The following is a 15,989-nucleotide window of genomic DNA, read 5'->3' as shown; positions in this document are numbered from 1 at the left end:
TCCTTTTAACAGGGATTTCCAGATGTGGTTGACTACAAGTCCCATCATCCCTGCTTGGACAGGGGCGCAATTTCAGTGCTTGCCCTAGGTGCTATTTTCCCTCAATACGCCTCTGTCAGTCTGGACAAGATTGGTTGAATTTCCAAGGTGCTTCAGCAAAATTCTTTTCTAAAAGTAAGCAGAGGATTTGATATGTCATATAGAATACTTCAGATTGTGCTTCAATAGGGGCTGACATACCATCCAGAGATCTGTAGGTCCGAGGGAGGGGCACACACACTGCTTCCAAGGCCCTCTGCCAGAGGCGTATCTAGGGAAAAGAGCGCCTAGGGCAAGCACTGAAATTGCGCCCCCTGTCCAAACATCTGACACCCATCTTTCAGATAATTTTACCATAGTATCAGCTGAAAAATAGAAGTCAAGTTTGTTAATCTTTGAATCTTTCAAAAACTATTTAGCAGTGGACGTAGCCAGACCCAAAAATGCTCGAAAACTACAAATGTCAGTATGCTGGGGCTCATGAAATACCCAAATACTATCTGGAGGTGTACTTAGAAAACTAAACGGAAGTGCCTTCTAATTCTCTACTATGCATTGTAGCATCACTATGACATAAGTTTGAAAAATAAATGGAGAATTTGACTTGTGCATAAGAAAAAGAACACTTCATAAGAAGAAGCATAAGAAAAAGAACTTGTGTCCACAGCACAACAATTAAACCAAGGTTGGTGCAGGGAATTGTCCAAGATGTGTCCTCCAGTTGACTGTATCTTGGAAATGTGGTTTTTACAACTTTTACAACCCTTCCAGAGAGTTTCAAAAATCAAAATCTATCACAGAGAGGTAGTAAGAAGCAGCTTTTGAAAGGGAATCTCTTCCCCTGCAGATTCGTTTAGCCCCTTCCTTACTGATCTTCAAATCTCTATTGAAGACTTTTCTTGTTCGCCAGGCTTTTGCCCTGTAGTTGATCTATTTGCTTTTGGTTGGTTACTTTCATTTTTAATTCAGAATGTCATGCTTAATGTTGTCTTGCTTGCATGTTTTTGTGCACCGCCCGGAGTCTTTGGAGTGGGCAGTATATCAAATGTTTCTAATACATACATACATACATAAGAAAGACAGAAATCTTCCCCTCTCTTTCAGATGTACCCTGATGAGGCCTCTCTCGTGGCTCGAATTCAAGGAAAAAGCCACGTCTCAGCTGCATCAAGTGATGAATATCAAGTGTATGTGAATTAGCCTTTAATATTGCTTGCTGTTGGGGACGTGGGGGGGGGCACATTCTTTTCATTTGGTCGGCCAGTTGGATGATCTCCAAAAAGGAATCCATAGGCTCTGTGGATCTTTTTGGATCTTTCGAGTCTTGGTGGTTTTTGATATCATTGATCATGGTATCCTCCTGGAGCGCCTGAAGCGGGTTGGGAGTGGGAGGCACCGCTTGGCAGTGGCTCTGTTCCTACCTCTCTTGTAGGTTCCAGATGGTGTTGCTTGGAGATTGTTGCTCTTCAAAAGAAAAGCTATTGTTGGGGGTTCCGCAGGACTCCATTCAATCTCCAATGCTCTTTAACATCTACATGAAAGTGTGGGGAGAGATCATGGGGGATTTGGTGCAGGGTGTTATCCATATGCTGCTGATAACCAAATCTATTTCTCCATGTCAACTTCATTAGGAAATAGCCTATCTTCCCTAAATGCTTACTTGGAGTCAGTAATGGGCTGGATGAGGAAAAACAAACTGAGGTTGAATACAAGGAAGATGACTGGAAGATAGGAAGTGGCTTAGATCTGTCTGTTCTGGAAGGGGTTACACTCCCCCAGAAAGAGTAGGTATGTAGTCTGGGAGTACTTCTGGACGCAAACCTCTGCCTGGTCTCTCAAGCTAAGGAAGTGAGCAGGATGGCTTTCTATCAGGTGCAGCTGATATGCCAGCAACATCCATATCTGGAAATCAATGACCTTAAAACAGTGGTGCATATGCTGGTAATATCCAGACTTGACTACTGCACGGTATGTTGGGCTGTCTTTGGACGCATTCCAAGAATTGCAGTTGGTACATAATGCAGCAGCCAGCTTGGTCTCTGGTGTTACCCAAAGAGATCATATTACACCCATTCTAAAAGAATGACATTGGCTGCCCATCAGTTTCCAGGATAAAGAGAAGTTTCTGGTTATTACCTATAAAGCCCTGAATGGCTTCGGCCCAATGTATTAACAAGCAAGCCATCTTCTTCATGAACCCCGCCGCCTAGGAAGATCATCTGGGAGGTCTGGTTTTAGTGGCTACTGGCTCAGTTGGTGGCGACCTGAAATTGGGCCTTTTCCAGGGTTGCCCTGGGACTTTGGAATGCGTGTCCTAACTAAATTGTTTTTTCTGACTTTCTTTCTCTTCTCAGAGTTTTCCAGCCAATTAAAAATGAAGACCTTTCTAAGCCAATGCACACACTGGAGCAGCTCTTCACTCCAACCCTGATATCTCAACTGCCTTCAATCAAAAAAAATCTCAGTCATCGACTCTGATTCCAAAAAAGGTGTTTTCTACCTAAGCCTGAACAGGGACTTCCAGTCCAAGACATGGATGATTATGAACTCAACAGAGCCTCCAGAGACTGCTCCACTCCCAAAAAAGGGAGACCAGAGAAGCCACACCAACATCACCCTTCATTCCTGAACATGAGGTAGATCATGATCTGCTTCACTTGGAAGGCGATACCATCAACCCTAGCTGCTCTCCTCAACACTGACCTCCTCCGGACTGAAGAGCCTCTCCTATACGATTCTGACGATACAGAAGAGTGTCTACATGATACCAATACTCTCCGGGTGTCAGAGAATCTCCTTGCCGTCGGTACTCTCCAAAACACTCATCGGATTGGGTATATTGTGACTGAGAAAGTTGACATTGAGATGACTCTACATCTGATCATGCCTGATCATTACGCTTACTTCTTCGACAACAGATATGGCATTGATCATAGGAAAAACTATCTCCAGCCTTGCTCTTGGGCTTCACATCAACACCAATCTCTGGGGAGATTGGACCATCCAGACTCTTGGTCCCGATCACACTCTCCTCAACACTGCAGTACTTGGTCTCAGTCAAGAGAGAAGAGAACTCAACCATGTAAGCAGCCGGATGTTGACTCTCTACCACCGGATTCCTTGATTGAAGAATCTGCCTCAGAGGAAGATGCAGAAACATCCCTGAACATTGCATCAGGTTCCACACCTTCAGATCTAATGGGAGATCCAAAGCCTCTGTCTCCATCAGAGTACCTGAAGCTCTTCACTGACCAAGTGGTCCATATGGCTAACTCTTTAGGTATCCAGATGAACAAACCTCCTAAATCTTCTCCTGATCCCATTTTGGGGCCAATTGATGCGGACACTTGGCACTCTAACTTCCTTCCACTGAACTCTGCTTGAATGGACATTGTCAAAGCTTGCTGGGGGAAACCTGCATCGTTGCCACCTACTTCTAGGAAGCTGGAAGGTTTTTACAAGTTTCAAGCTAGGGACAGTCAGTTCCTTCTGCACCATCCTACTCCTAACTCCATGACAGTTGAAACTGCTCAGTTCCAATCCAAGAACAGAATCCTTTTGGCGCTGACAGTATGATTCAGTCAATATCTGTTGTGGTAGCTCTGCACCAGCACACGTGGATGTGTTCAACTAGCTTGGCACCTGAAACAAGAACAAGAATAGTGTCGTGGGCATGCTGGAAGAGTCCGAGGAGGAGTTGGAAGTGGAGACAGAGCTGAGAGCAGAGGAGGGTGGGCAAGGACCAGAAGTTGCAAAGGAGAGTGGGTGCGACGCACAAGGAGTCGAAGATGAGTTAGAGCTGGGTGAGGCAGCTCTTGTGGAGGAGGCATGTCCAGTCTCAGCTGTGGAGAGGCGCCGGACCACGAGACAGCAAGAGTTAAGGAGCCGCGCGCGTAGAAGAACAGGCAAAGCTGCTGACTCAGCAACTCTTAATTCACAGCACTGGGGGTCAGCCTACATAAGATGCTACCCTGCTGATAGCAACAAGAGTTTCCTGCGAACTAATCGGCTGTGTTTGTGTATTATTTGGACTGTGTTTGGAGCCTGCACTGTGTTGACCTTGCCTGTGGATTTGGCTTTGGACTCTGTTGGATTGATTCGGACTGGACCTGGTTTGGAGAATGGATTCCTGTTAGATTTCGCTCTTCTGCTTCTGCCTCTGTTGTGCTTCGTCTGGCTAGCCTGACAGATTTACGACAAAGAGAGAACTTGCCTCTTGATGGCCAGGCTCTTGTTGGAAAGGATACAAAACGGAAAGGATACACAAACTGAGAAAGACAGGGAATTCTATGAACTCTCAGCAAGCTGCCTACAATTTTTCAAGGGGTAACAAATATTCTGCTCTTCTTCTGCAACATCATTTTGTCCTTCCAACTACTCTCCCTCTGCCGATCATTCCCTTCATCCTTCTCAGATCTCCCAATTTCAAAAAAGACAGGACTCATTGGGGAAAGCCCAACATCCCAAATCTAAACCATCAGTATATCACCAATCTAAACCATCGATGTACAGCTCATGACTCAAGGATCTGCAAATATTCTTCCTTACAGCAATGATGTGGACTTGGGGTTTTTTGTTCAGGACTACACAACCGATATTTCCCCAGTATTTCAGAAGGCAGGATTACTACTAAAGCACAAGTTTGGCAAGACTGGTGGATAGTATACAACTGCTTGTCTGTAGTCTTTTGCTCCTCTTGGGGAACCCCTCCTTTCAAAGTGTCTGCAATACAAATTGACCACAAAATGTGACAGGGAGAATGTTTTGTGCCCTCCTCCTCCTCACACAACATTGATGTGCACAGATACCTCAGAAGCCCTATTCAGACATTATGTTGTACTAGTTCAAGATCTCTGTACACTTGTAGATGGTTTTCTGTGAATGACTGTATGGGGTTCATTTTTAAAGGGAACCTGGGTACTGGACCCTCAAATGTATGATACAGATAGGAAGTGTACTGCTGTCCCTGTGTCCAATGTAACATGTCTATCACTCTAACTGTACACAGATCTTTACCTGCGTACACTGCACCCTCATTGTACAGATATTGAACATAACATACGAATAAAGCTACTGAGTTCTCAACCTTCTGTTGAACTGTAGCATGCTAAGAAGCAGAATCCATGATGGGGCCATGCGGATAGGAGCAGGCTTGGTTTTGGTTTAGCTGTCACCCCACTGACGTGCCTGAGTGCACCTCCTCACTTCCCCCCATATCAGTGCACCATTTCTGTCCACTCCAATGGGCAAACGTACAGTGCTGGACTTGGAAAGGCGATTGCTCTGAAGGGGAAATGTCCCTTCTATCCAGAGGCGTCGTGTCCCAGCCCTCAGTGACATGGATGCATCTGTTATCAAGTTCAGGGTCTTGTTAGTCTCTAATCTTGTGCTTGTTTTGTGCCTGAGTCGTCTCCTCAGGCACAAAACGAATACTGGTGAATGTTGATGCTGGGGGTCTCAACAAATTCAATGGCATGAGCATTCTTATATACAACAAACACTAGAGAAAAAGCAATGTTCTTTCAAGCCTGATTCTTCACGTTGACTGTAAAAGGTTTCCGGGCCAAATACAAAGTGCTGGTTATAACCTATAAAGCCCTAAACAGCTTAGGCCTACGGTATTTAAGAGAGCGTCTTCTTCTGCATGATCCCCATCGTCCACTACGTTCATCAGGGGAGGCTCGTCTGTGGCTACCTTCATGTCGTTTGGTGGCCACCCGGGGACGGGCCTTCTCTGTTGTCACCCCGAGACTTTGGAATGCACTTCCTGTGGGAATAAGAGTCTCCCCATCTCTAGTGGCTTTTAAAAGGGGTCTAAAGACTTATCTTTTTACCCAAGCTTTTTAACTTTTTAAAACTTTGGATTGTTATTATTTATTTTAAATTGTTTTCAGTATTTGTTTGTTGTGAACCTGAGACCTTGGGTTAGGGCGGTATAAAAATGTGCTAAATAAATCAATAAATAATAAAATGGATTCCCTTTCGATATGATCTTAATCCGGTAGGTGCTGCAATTCTGTGGGTCGGTGGCTCAGCTCTACTGTCATGTGGAAAGGCCTGCCGCCCGCTGGACAAAGCAGGTCCAGGTGGGCAGTTCCCTGATGCAAAATGGCTGCCTGACTGAGATTGGGGGCAACAGGTTTGTGTGAAGCTGCTGTGCAATGAGCCCTGCCCATTGGTTGTGGGCCTTTCATTACATTAGCAGCACCATGGGATGGACCCCAGGGAAAACAGGTTTCTTCCATGTTTTAAAGGTCATGTTTAAAAGGGGCAGGAGTTAAGTTGTATGTTCCATCTGGTAGGTGGGCTCATCAGCAACTGGAGCTACATCATCATCACCATCATCATCATCATCATCATCATTATCCAATATCCAGTAATCCAATTCATGATGGTCTTGTCTATATGCATTTGAGTATAAAAATGTCCATAAAGTATATTGGCAAATGAATCCAATCTATACCTGGGGCTAACTTAGAAATAGCTGGCTATTTCCAGTGGAGAGATAAAATGTACCAGCAAGTACTGAGGTCCTATCTGAAACATCCATGTTTGGGGCTACAAACCTCAAAAGGAACAGAGGGAGACAGGCAAAGCTGTGATGAAATCCAACTTACATTGCAAATAAGTCTTTCCTCATCTTCTCCCCCATTTCCTTCCCTATCTAACTCTTCCCCCCTGACTAACTATCCCTCCTGTTACTAAAAGCTGACTGTCCCTCCCTCCCCCCAGACCCCTCCCAAAACCACCCCAAACAAACAAACAACAAACAACAATATAACACTAACACTAACTGTAACACTGAATAGATAAATAAATTGATAAATAAATGGATGGATGAATAAATAGATGGATAAATAGATGGATGGATGGATGGATGGATAAATAAATAAATAAATTTGACAAACAGAAACGGACTCTCTAACACTCTCTTTCCTCTCTATCTCTCCAGCTCCTCTCCACCTCGCCTAACTCACCCACAAAGAGCAGCTGAGCCCCGGAAGTGTCATAAAAGAGGATGTGTCACGAGCCTCAGCAATGGCCATTGGTCCTCTTGCCTGTAGAGGTTGCTTCAGGACTTGGGGGCATCTCCTGCCAACTGGGCAAGAGGACCCCAAGTGGAGGGCAAAGTGGGGATTCTCTTCATGGAGCAGGGGAGGGGAGCACTTGGCTCTTTCTACCCCCTGCACAGTAACCCTCCAGTGATGGTTGCTGGTGTCTATTTTATGTTTCTTTTTAGATTGTTCTCTCACTTTGGGGACTGGGAATCCATCTTTCTTTCTTTCTTATTACTATTTCTTTCTTCTTATTATTACTTTTCGTTTAGAAAGAAGACAAGAATGGTGGGCATGACAGAAGTGCACCATCGTGCATCATGTTTTGGATGGGTTTTTGGAGTATGCTGCCACAAGATGAAGTGAAGGACAGTGCCTTAGACAGGAGTCGCTTTTCACTTGCAACTAACACTGGTGTGCTGATTTCCTTGGTGCTGCCAGGGACACCATGCTGCTGGACTAGGAAGTGGAGATTACACTGCTGCTGAGTATGGACTGCACACTAGAAGTAGGCACTCCAGCACCCTCCTCCTGGTTCAGAGCCAGCCTCCTCTCCTCTGCCTGCCTAACCTCTTGAACCCAGAGGGCCCTCCACCTGGGTGTTGCCCTTCACAGTTGGGTCACATTGGCAGGCCAAACCATGCTCTGCTGATTGACCAAACTTGTTGCTGAGCTGCGCCACCGCTCCAGTCCTCAACTGACCTGCCAGGGGGGCATGTGCAGAAATGACCTGGGCTATGTGGAGGAAGGCCCTCTACTCAATGATACCCAACCTTAGCTCTTTCCTTTTTTTGCCATGCGGTGCTCAAGGCTGGAAGGGAAGAAGAAATTCAGCCCACACATTTAAAATTAAGGCCCACAAATCTGCCAGTTTGCTAAGCACTAGGTGTCCCATCCTCCCAAAACAGTTACCCCCAGTCCCAACCATTCCCCAGGAGCCAAGGGCACCTCCTCACCAATTGTGACTCCCGAAGATGTCTGGAAACCCCCTTCTGGAGTTGGAGGAGAAGCCGGAGTTGGAGGAGGAGCCGAAGTTGGTTCAATACAGTTCCTCCTCTTTGAGAACCTCCGTCTGGGGTGCTTGCTCGTGATGGAGTCACATGAGGGGGAGGTCTGAAACAGCTTCCTGCAGCATTGGCAGTTCCTTCGCAGCCTAGAAGAGAGCGGAGAGAAGGTGAGAAAGAGATCCTTAGGCAGACATTTGGAGGAGAGGGGGCCAATGGGACAGGGAAGGATTCCAGAACAGTCGAGGTAGCAATACAGGTAATCCAATAGTTTTCCAGGTATTGCACCATCTTCTTTCTGGCGGAGGAATTAAGTAGAGACAGCTGCCAAAACGCATTGGTGCAGAGACATTGTGTGCAGTTCTGCTCAACCCAACTCACGGAGCTTATGTTAGAGCTTGGGAAGGTATAGAAAAGGACCATGAAATAGCTCAGGGGTTCAGCTCCTTCCTGGAAGGGAAGAGGTGGAGGCAACTGGGACCTTTTCATTTAGAAAGAAGAAAAGAATGGGGGGCATGACAGAGGTGCACCCTCTCTTCACATTGTGCAGCATGTTTGGGATGGGTTTTTGGAGTATGCTGCCACATGATGAAGTGAAGGACAGTGCCTTAGACAGGAGTCACTTTTCACTTCCAACTAACACTGGTGTGCTGGTTTCCTTGGTGCTGCCAGGGACACCATGCTGCTGGACCAGGAAGTGGAGATGACACTGCTGCTGGGTGTGGACTGCACACTAGAAACAGACACTCCAGCACCCTCCTCCTGGTTCAGACCCAGCCTCCTCTCCTCTGCCTGCCTAACCTCTTGAACCCGGAGGGCCCTCCACCTGAGTGTTGCCCTTCACAGTTGGGTCACATTGGCAGGCCAAACCATGCTCTGCCGATTGACCAAACTTGTTGCTGAGCTGCGCCACCACTCCAGTCCTCAACTGACCTGCCAGGGGGCCATGTGCTTCCCCAGTGGTCAGGGAGGGCTGGAGCGCACTCATCATCTTCTCCAGGAGAAGAGCAGCCGCCTCGGCACACAAGCTGCTCGTTGCAAGAAGGAATGACTTGAGTGTCAAGACAAGCTTGGAAATGAGCTGCCTATCTGCATTGGACTGTTGGCCCGCTCCCAAGCCCCAGTTCCTTGCCAGGGTGTGGATGTGTCCACCTCTTGCTTCTCTATGCACTAGAGCCAGAGAAAGGTGGAGTTCTACCGCGTCTCAACATACTCCAGATGTTGCTGAACTACAACGCCCATCATTACTTAGCCACAATAAATTGCAGCTGGGGGTGATGCGATCTGTAGTTCAGCAACATCTGAAGTACCACTGGTTGGGAACCTCTGGTCTAGAAGAGGGAAAACAAGTATTTACAGAAGGCAGAGGGCCTGCAAAGTTGCACTGGGAACTGGAAGAAATTGAGAAACCATTAAACCAAGAGTTGAAAACGCTTCTATGGTCCCATACTCAAAGCCAGTTTAATGTCCGTCAAGTATGCTACTGAGAAAGACTCTGAAATGTTCAAGGGAAAGAATTGTTTTGTTATAACTGGAAAGGAATTGCTTATGAATGGACTCCATAAGAACAGCCCTGCTGGATCAGGCCCAAGTCCTATCTATTCCAGCATCTTGTTCCACACATTGGCCCACCAGATGCTTCCAAAAAGCCCACAGGCAAGAAGAGGTGAGGGCATGCCCCGTAATTTTGTTGTTGCTCCCCTGAGAGTGATATTTGGAGGCATCCTGCCTTTGAGGCTGGAGGTGGCCTACAGCCACCAGACTAGTAGTCATTGATGGTCATGTCCTCCATGAATTTCTCTAAGCCCCTTTTAAAGCCATCCTAGCTGGTGGCCATCACTACATCCAGTGGCAGAGAATTCCATAGGTTAATTATGTGCTACGTGCAGAAAAATATGTCCTTTCATTTTCCTGGCCCTCAGTTCCACAGGATGGCCCCTAGTCTGAGAGAGGGATAAAATTTCCACTCTTTCTACTCCATGCATAATTTGATAAACCTCTACCATATCATCCCATAGTTGCCTCTTTTCCAGACTAAAAAGCCCCAGATATTGTAGTCATGCCTCATAGAGAAGATGCTCCAGGCCCCTGATCATCTTGGTTGCCCTTTTCTGCACCTTTTCCAGTTCTACAATGTCCTTCTTAAGATACAGTGATCAGAACTGTATGCACCACAGATTTGTATAAGGGCATTATAAAATTAGCATTTTTATTTTCAGTCCCCTTCCTAATGATCCCTAGCATGGAATTTGCCTTTTTCACAGCTGCCGCACACTAAGTCGACACTTTCAATGAGCTGTCCACCAAAACCCCAGATCTCAATCCTGCTCAGACACCGACTGCTCAGACCCCATAAGCATATATGTGAAGCTGGGTTTTTTGCCCCAATATGCATCACTTTACACTTGCTTACACTGAACCACATTGGCCATTTTATCACCCACTCCCCCAGTCTGGAGAGAGCCTTTTTGAGCTCCTCACAATCTCTTTGGGTGAATAGCCTATTTGAAGTAGACTATGGGAAAGAAAAAGCCAAAGCTGCAAGACTGTGCTCACACAGAGAGAGTTATTGAAGCTGTGGCACAGAAGATGAGGTCATCCAGACTACATAAGACCCAAGACCCAAGCTATATCTTAGCTGAAGAAAGAGGCTTTAGTCAGAGGCCTAAATACAGACACCTGCAGTGTACAATCCAAATGCATATGCGGTGTGAAAGCAAAGGGAATCGGATTCACTATTTCCAAATGCAAGGAAAAAGAGAGAAATCATGCCCTTGAAACAACTCACTCTGATATCTGTGAACACATGCAAATTAACACCTGCAAAGTGTTAATGTTGCAAAGGTGAACAACAAACTTAGGAGAAAACCTCAAATTCTGCACTCAGACAAAGGAAGAACACAGCAAGGGACATGGTGAGATACCTGAAGGAAGAGGTTATTGAGCACCCAATGACAGTGTGACCCCTTTTGTGAGCACATGACATGTTATGGTGAATAGGCACAGAGCCTAATGAAGGTTTTTATATATATTTATAAATCACTGACTTTTCAAAAATAGATATACAAATATATATACAAATATATAGTTCTACAACATACAAAACATATAAAAGAGCCCTCATACATCAATCCCACAAATTAATCACAATTACCTAGAGGATTAAATACAGAAATGGACTCAAGATTTATTGCAAGAATGAAATCAAATATTTTGTTTGTCAGATGATATTTCCAATCAGTTTGCTATTTACCATGAACATTTATATTCTTCTAGTAGTTTTTCTGAATCAACTTAGCAGTTAAAAACATGTAAAAATTCTTGTAGGGATGAGTTACCATCAGATTTTTGTAAGAAATTTCAGAAAGTGTGCAGGACAGCCAACTGGAGCTGTTGGGACAGAGACAGCTTCATTTTGCTGGAGCTGGGGGAAATATAAGATTTGGTAGTGTGTGCAGGGCTGGTGATTCAGCAAAGGGAAGCTCATCTAGAGAAGAGGAAAGGGCAACTAGGCAAGCATAAAAACGGTAGGTCTGTGATGGTTTCTCCTCTTTTTCAAAAATGACAAATCCAGGTCTGGGGAATTCCTGATACAGATAAGGCTATAGGACTTAACAAGATTTGACAAAAACCCTTAGAATTAATTGCCATATTTTTTTAAAAGGGGAGATCCAGTTACAGATCTTGTCTAGTTTGCCACTGCCCTTTCCTGACATAACCCTCTCTTATTTAATCCCTTATGACTATGAGTACACCTGAGCTCCTTGACGGTGTCCATGGCTTTTCTCAAGAGGGAGCCAGGGTCCAGATGCAACGTAACATCCTCCATTATCTCCTGGAAGAGGTCAAAGAGCAGAAGAGAGTTGGTCAGTACCCATGGACTTCATTGGGATAGTGACAACAACAAAAACCACCACAACAAATATTTACATACTGTTTTTCAACAAGGGTTTCCAAGTAGTTTACATAGAGAAATAAGCAATAAAATAAAATAAAATAAAGATGGCAGTCAGGTTTGAACTGGGCCTGTGCTTGGTCATTCTCTTCCATTCTCTGCTGCATTTCTCACACCAAAATGGTCTCAACAGCCTCCTCTTTGTTGTACTCCAGAGTATGTTGGCCACTGGACTCAGCATCTTTCACGCTTTCCACGATGGCATTCAAAAAGGTTGTCCACCAGAGGATGAACTGAAAATTAAAAGCATTGAGCTGTTAATGACAGAAGGACTTCTCCGTGGCTTCCTGGAAATGGACCAACCCTTACTTGATGGGTTGCTCTCCTTTCTTGGGACCCCACCTCCTTCATGGAACATTCTGCCGCTTCTCAGGGAGTCTGCAGAACTGAGGAAGGGATCAGAGCAGAGGGTGGGTGCTCCCAGATCTTGTATGGGGCAAATACAAAAAACCTATTTATAAAAACCTATTTATTTGGCCTGGCCTTCCAAGGCTTGTAAAGTGCTGTTGTTTTAAAATGTATTTTAATTGATTTTAAATAGTTTTAATCATTTTTGAATTGTTTTTATATTGTTTTTAGCATTCTTTTGTGAGTTTTATGTCTTTTAAAAGTTGTTGTACACCGCCCAGAGCCTCTGGATAGGGCAGTTTATAAATGGGGGGGGGGGAATGCTTCTCACAGAAATGACCTGGGCTCTGTAGAGGAAGGCCCTCTACTCAATGATTCTCTTAGCTCTTTTTCTTTTCTGCTCTGTAGTGCTCAAATCTGGAAGGGAAGAAGAAACGGCGGGGTGAGGTGGGGTGTACCATTTGTTGGAATTAAGGCTGGCTACCATTTATTGGCTACCGAATAAGACAAGGATCCATTGGTGAGACCGCCAGCCTGCTGCCAAATGGAAAAACCTAGCTGGCGTGTGAGGCAGAACTTTTGGAAGGAAGGAATGCTCTGCCACCAATGTCTTGGTCTGTTGAGTCTCACCAGCTAACTGTGCCTGTTGGTGGGGGCTGGCTGGCCCATAAGCCCATATTTACTTGGACCATTAAGGGGTGGGGTGGGGTGGGGTGAGGTGAGGTGGGGTAGGAGAAAGGCTAGTTTCCTTGCATCCAAGATGTGTCTTGCTTGGACATGCTGCAAGCAGGACCTGTGTTGCTTTTTAACCTTAGCCAAAGGACTTCTAGGTGTGACCATAATAATAATATGAATAAGGAGATAGGAACATCTCCCAAAGGGAACCTACTTCTCACCAAAGGCCTTTTAATTCAGGCCCAAAGGTCTGCCAGATTCCTAAGCACTAGCTGTCCCACCCACCTTCCCAAAAAAGTCACCCCCCCAAAAGAGTCACCCCCAGTCCCAACTGTTCCCCAGGAGCCTGAGGTACCTCCTCACCGATTGTGACTCCTGAAGAAGCCTGAGAGCCCCCTTTCTGCAGTTGGAGATTGTTCAATCCGGTTCTTCCTCTTCCAGAAGCTCCATCTGGGGGGGTTGCCCTTAATGGAGTCACTGGTGGGGGAGATCTTTCACAGCCACCTGCAAAAGCTGCCAATTCCTCACAGCCTAGAAGAGAGCAGGAAGAAGGTGAGAAAGAGACTCAAGCAGACATTTGGAAGAGAGGGGACCAATGGGACCAGGATTGGAATCCAGTAGGTTTCAAGGTATTGCGCCATCTTCCTTCTCACTGAGGAAGTAGGTAGAGACAGCTGAGCCAAAACCTTGGTGAAGAAACCTTTGGAATATTGTGTGCAGTTCTAGTCAGCCCAACTCAACAAGATTATGTTAGAGCTGGAAAAGGTGTAGAAAAGGACCATAAAACCGCTCAGGGGTGGAGCTCCTTCCCAGAACGGAAAGGCAGAAGCAATTGGGATTTTTCACTGAGTAAGAAGAAAAGCATGGGAGGCATGACAGGGTGATGAACCTGTGCAGAGTTTGGGACTGGATAGTCCCAACTTGGGAATCATCCAGTGAAATAGATTGGGGGAGATTCAGAACAAGACAATAAAATAAAAAGGACCCTCTTTTGACATCATGTGCAATGTTTGGGGTGGGATTTCGGAATTTGCTGCCACAAGATGAAGAAAAGGCCAGTACCTTAGACAGGACGGAGTAGCTGTTCACTTTGAACAAACACTAAAAACTTAGACATTTTAAGGGAGAATAAAGGGGTCATAGCCATGCTAGCAAAATGTCCATGTTGAGAGGAAGTCTGACATGGGAAACATGCAAAGAGGGATAGCTCTTGCCTTCCTATCCCACTTGTGCCTTCCCCAGAGATATTGGTGCTTTATGAAGCAGAACTCTGCGCTAGATGGACCTGGTCTGATCCTGCAACCCCCTCCCTCCAGTTTCCCACAAGCACATTATCTGTTGTGTGCTTCTGGTGTTCTTTTCATCACCCAACTTCTTGGAAATTCTGAGGATGGCTGGCATTCTTTATATTTGCCATTTAGGAGATTCTCGCTACTATTGCTTGCTCATGAGCATGCAAAATGAGTACAGATTTCAAGTGCTAAATGCCTAATATAGAAGTGGGATTCTAGAAGGAAAGCCATGTGACCAACCAAAAGGAATTCTGGTTTTCAGCTGTCCTGCTGGCAACCCTTTGTCTACAGGATGGAGAGGATCAAATGAGGTTCCTTGATGTTCCAGACAGTAGGAATCGAGAAAACCCTTCCATCACTCTCATGATTCTGCTGAAGATGCCAGTGAGGGGAAATGCCAGCTCCTGAAAAACGACAAGCTTAAGCAAGGGACATGGAAACCACATGAGGGGGGTGCTTGGGGGCAGCTTTTGAAGCCAGCTTCAGCTGGAGGGCTTATTGCCCCACAAACCCCCAGGTAGTTCTTCAGTGCTGCTGCTTCACACAGCCTAGAACCTGACCACAAAATCAAGTGGCAATTACCCGAGCATGCGACCTCTGAGGGTCCCCTGCTCTCTGAGAAGCAGCTGCATTGTATGAATACCGGAGATGAAATTGTGTTAGATGGGGAGAGCAAAGCGATGGGTGAATGCACCCGGCTGGACTCCGGATCTCACAGCTCAGGCAAGGGAAGACAACTGAAGGATATCTTTCAACACTAGACACAGGCGGGCCTTCGGGTGTGCTTTGCCCTGCCATCCCAGACTTTACCTTGGTTGGCAACAGCCACCCATCTTTAAGAACAGTTAAGCAAGCCAACTTAATGCTCTGGAAGATGCTGGTGTGCATTGTAATCTCTTCAGGATCACTAGTCCTCATTGCTTTAGATGTCACTTACTGTACATACATACCTAGCTGAGCAATTAATTGGCCAGCAAGGCTGCAGGGAACAGGGCAGGAAAAAGTAGGGATGTGCACGAATTGGTTTTTGCCATTCAATTTGAGGTCGAATTGAATCAGGCCTAACTCTGAAGCCCCAACTCTGCTTGCACAAAGCCTTTCCAGGGAAAGCTGAGGTTGTTGGGAATCTCTTGCCCCACCTCTGCACAAACAGCAGGTTTGCAAACTGTGTGCACTCTGCTTGTTTTGCCCATAAGGAACAACAGGGAACTTGAATCAGCCCATTGTTCCCCATGGGTAGATGCTAGGGACACCAAAGGGAGTTGGGTGGTATGGGTGATTGACAGGCATAGGTGATTGAGGGCTCTGCGAAATCCAACCTCTGGCCCTATTTCAAGATGTATTGTCCTCTTGGGACTCAGGTCACTATCTGCAAGGACAACAGAAGCAAATCTCTCTTCTATGGAACTGAAAGTCACATCACTCCAGTCACGACCTCGATGGTAGGCCAAGCTACCTAGCCCCTTCACCCCTTCCCCAGGACCTCCTGGTCTATTTCAGCCACCACAAAGTTGTCTAATTGTTTCAGAATCATCTGTATGCTAGTGAACATCACCACATCCTATTTGCATGGACTTCATAATTTCAACCTCTCTCCTCCATCTTTTCCATATTCCTTCTC

The 15,989-nt window shown here is 45.8% G+C and overlaps 2 long non-coding RNA genes across 2 annotated transcripts; one reads left to right on the top strand and one right to left on the bottom strand.

Moving 5' to 3' along the window:
- Nucleotides 1-1,169: 1,169 nt before the first annotated feature.
- LOC128342190 (uncharacterized) lies at nucleotides 1,170-5,380 on the top strand. The gene is made up of 3 exons (XR_008314825.1): nucleotides 1,170-1,226; nucleotides 1,671-1,827; nucleotides 2,394-5,380. It is a non-coding gene; the product is annotated as an uncharacterized LOC128342190 (long non-coding RNA).
- Nucleotides 5,381-11,048: 5,668 nt separating this feature from the next.
- On the bottom strand, nucleotides 11,049-15,378 carry LOC128342457 (uncharacterized). Its single transcript, XR_008314988.1, has 3 exons — nucleotides 14,609-15,378; nucleotides 13,440-13,607; nucleotides 11,049-12,286 (listed from the first exon to the last, which is right to left on the bottom strand). It is a non-coding gene; the product is annotated as an uncharacterized LOC128342457 (long non-coding RNA).
- Nucleotides 15,379-15,989: the final 611 nt, after the last annotated feature.

This window comes from Hemicordylus capensis, chromosome 2 (genome assembly GCF_027244095.1).
Source record: "Hemicordylus capensis ecotype Gifberg chromosome 2, rHemCap1.1.pri, whole genome shotgun sequence".
Lineage (NCBI taxonomy): Eukaryota > Metazoa > Chordata > Lepidosauria > Squamata > Cordylidae > Hemicordylus > Hemicordylus capensis.
Note: the sequence above shows the minus strand (reverse complement) of the source record. Positions and strands in the feature narration are given on the sequence as shown.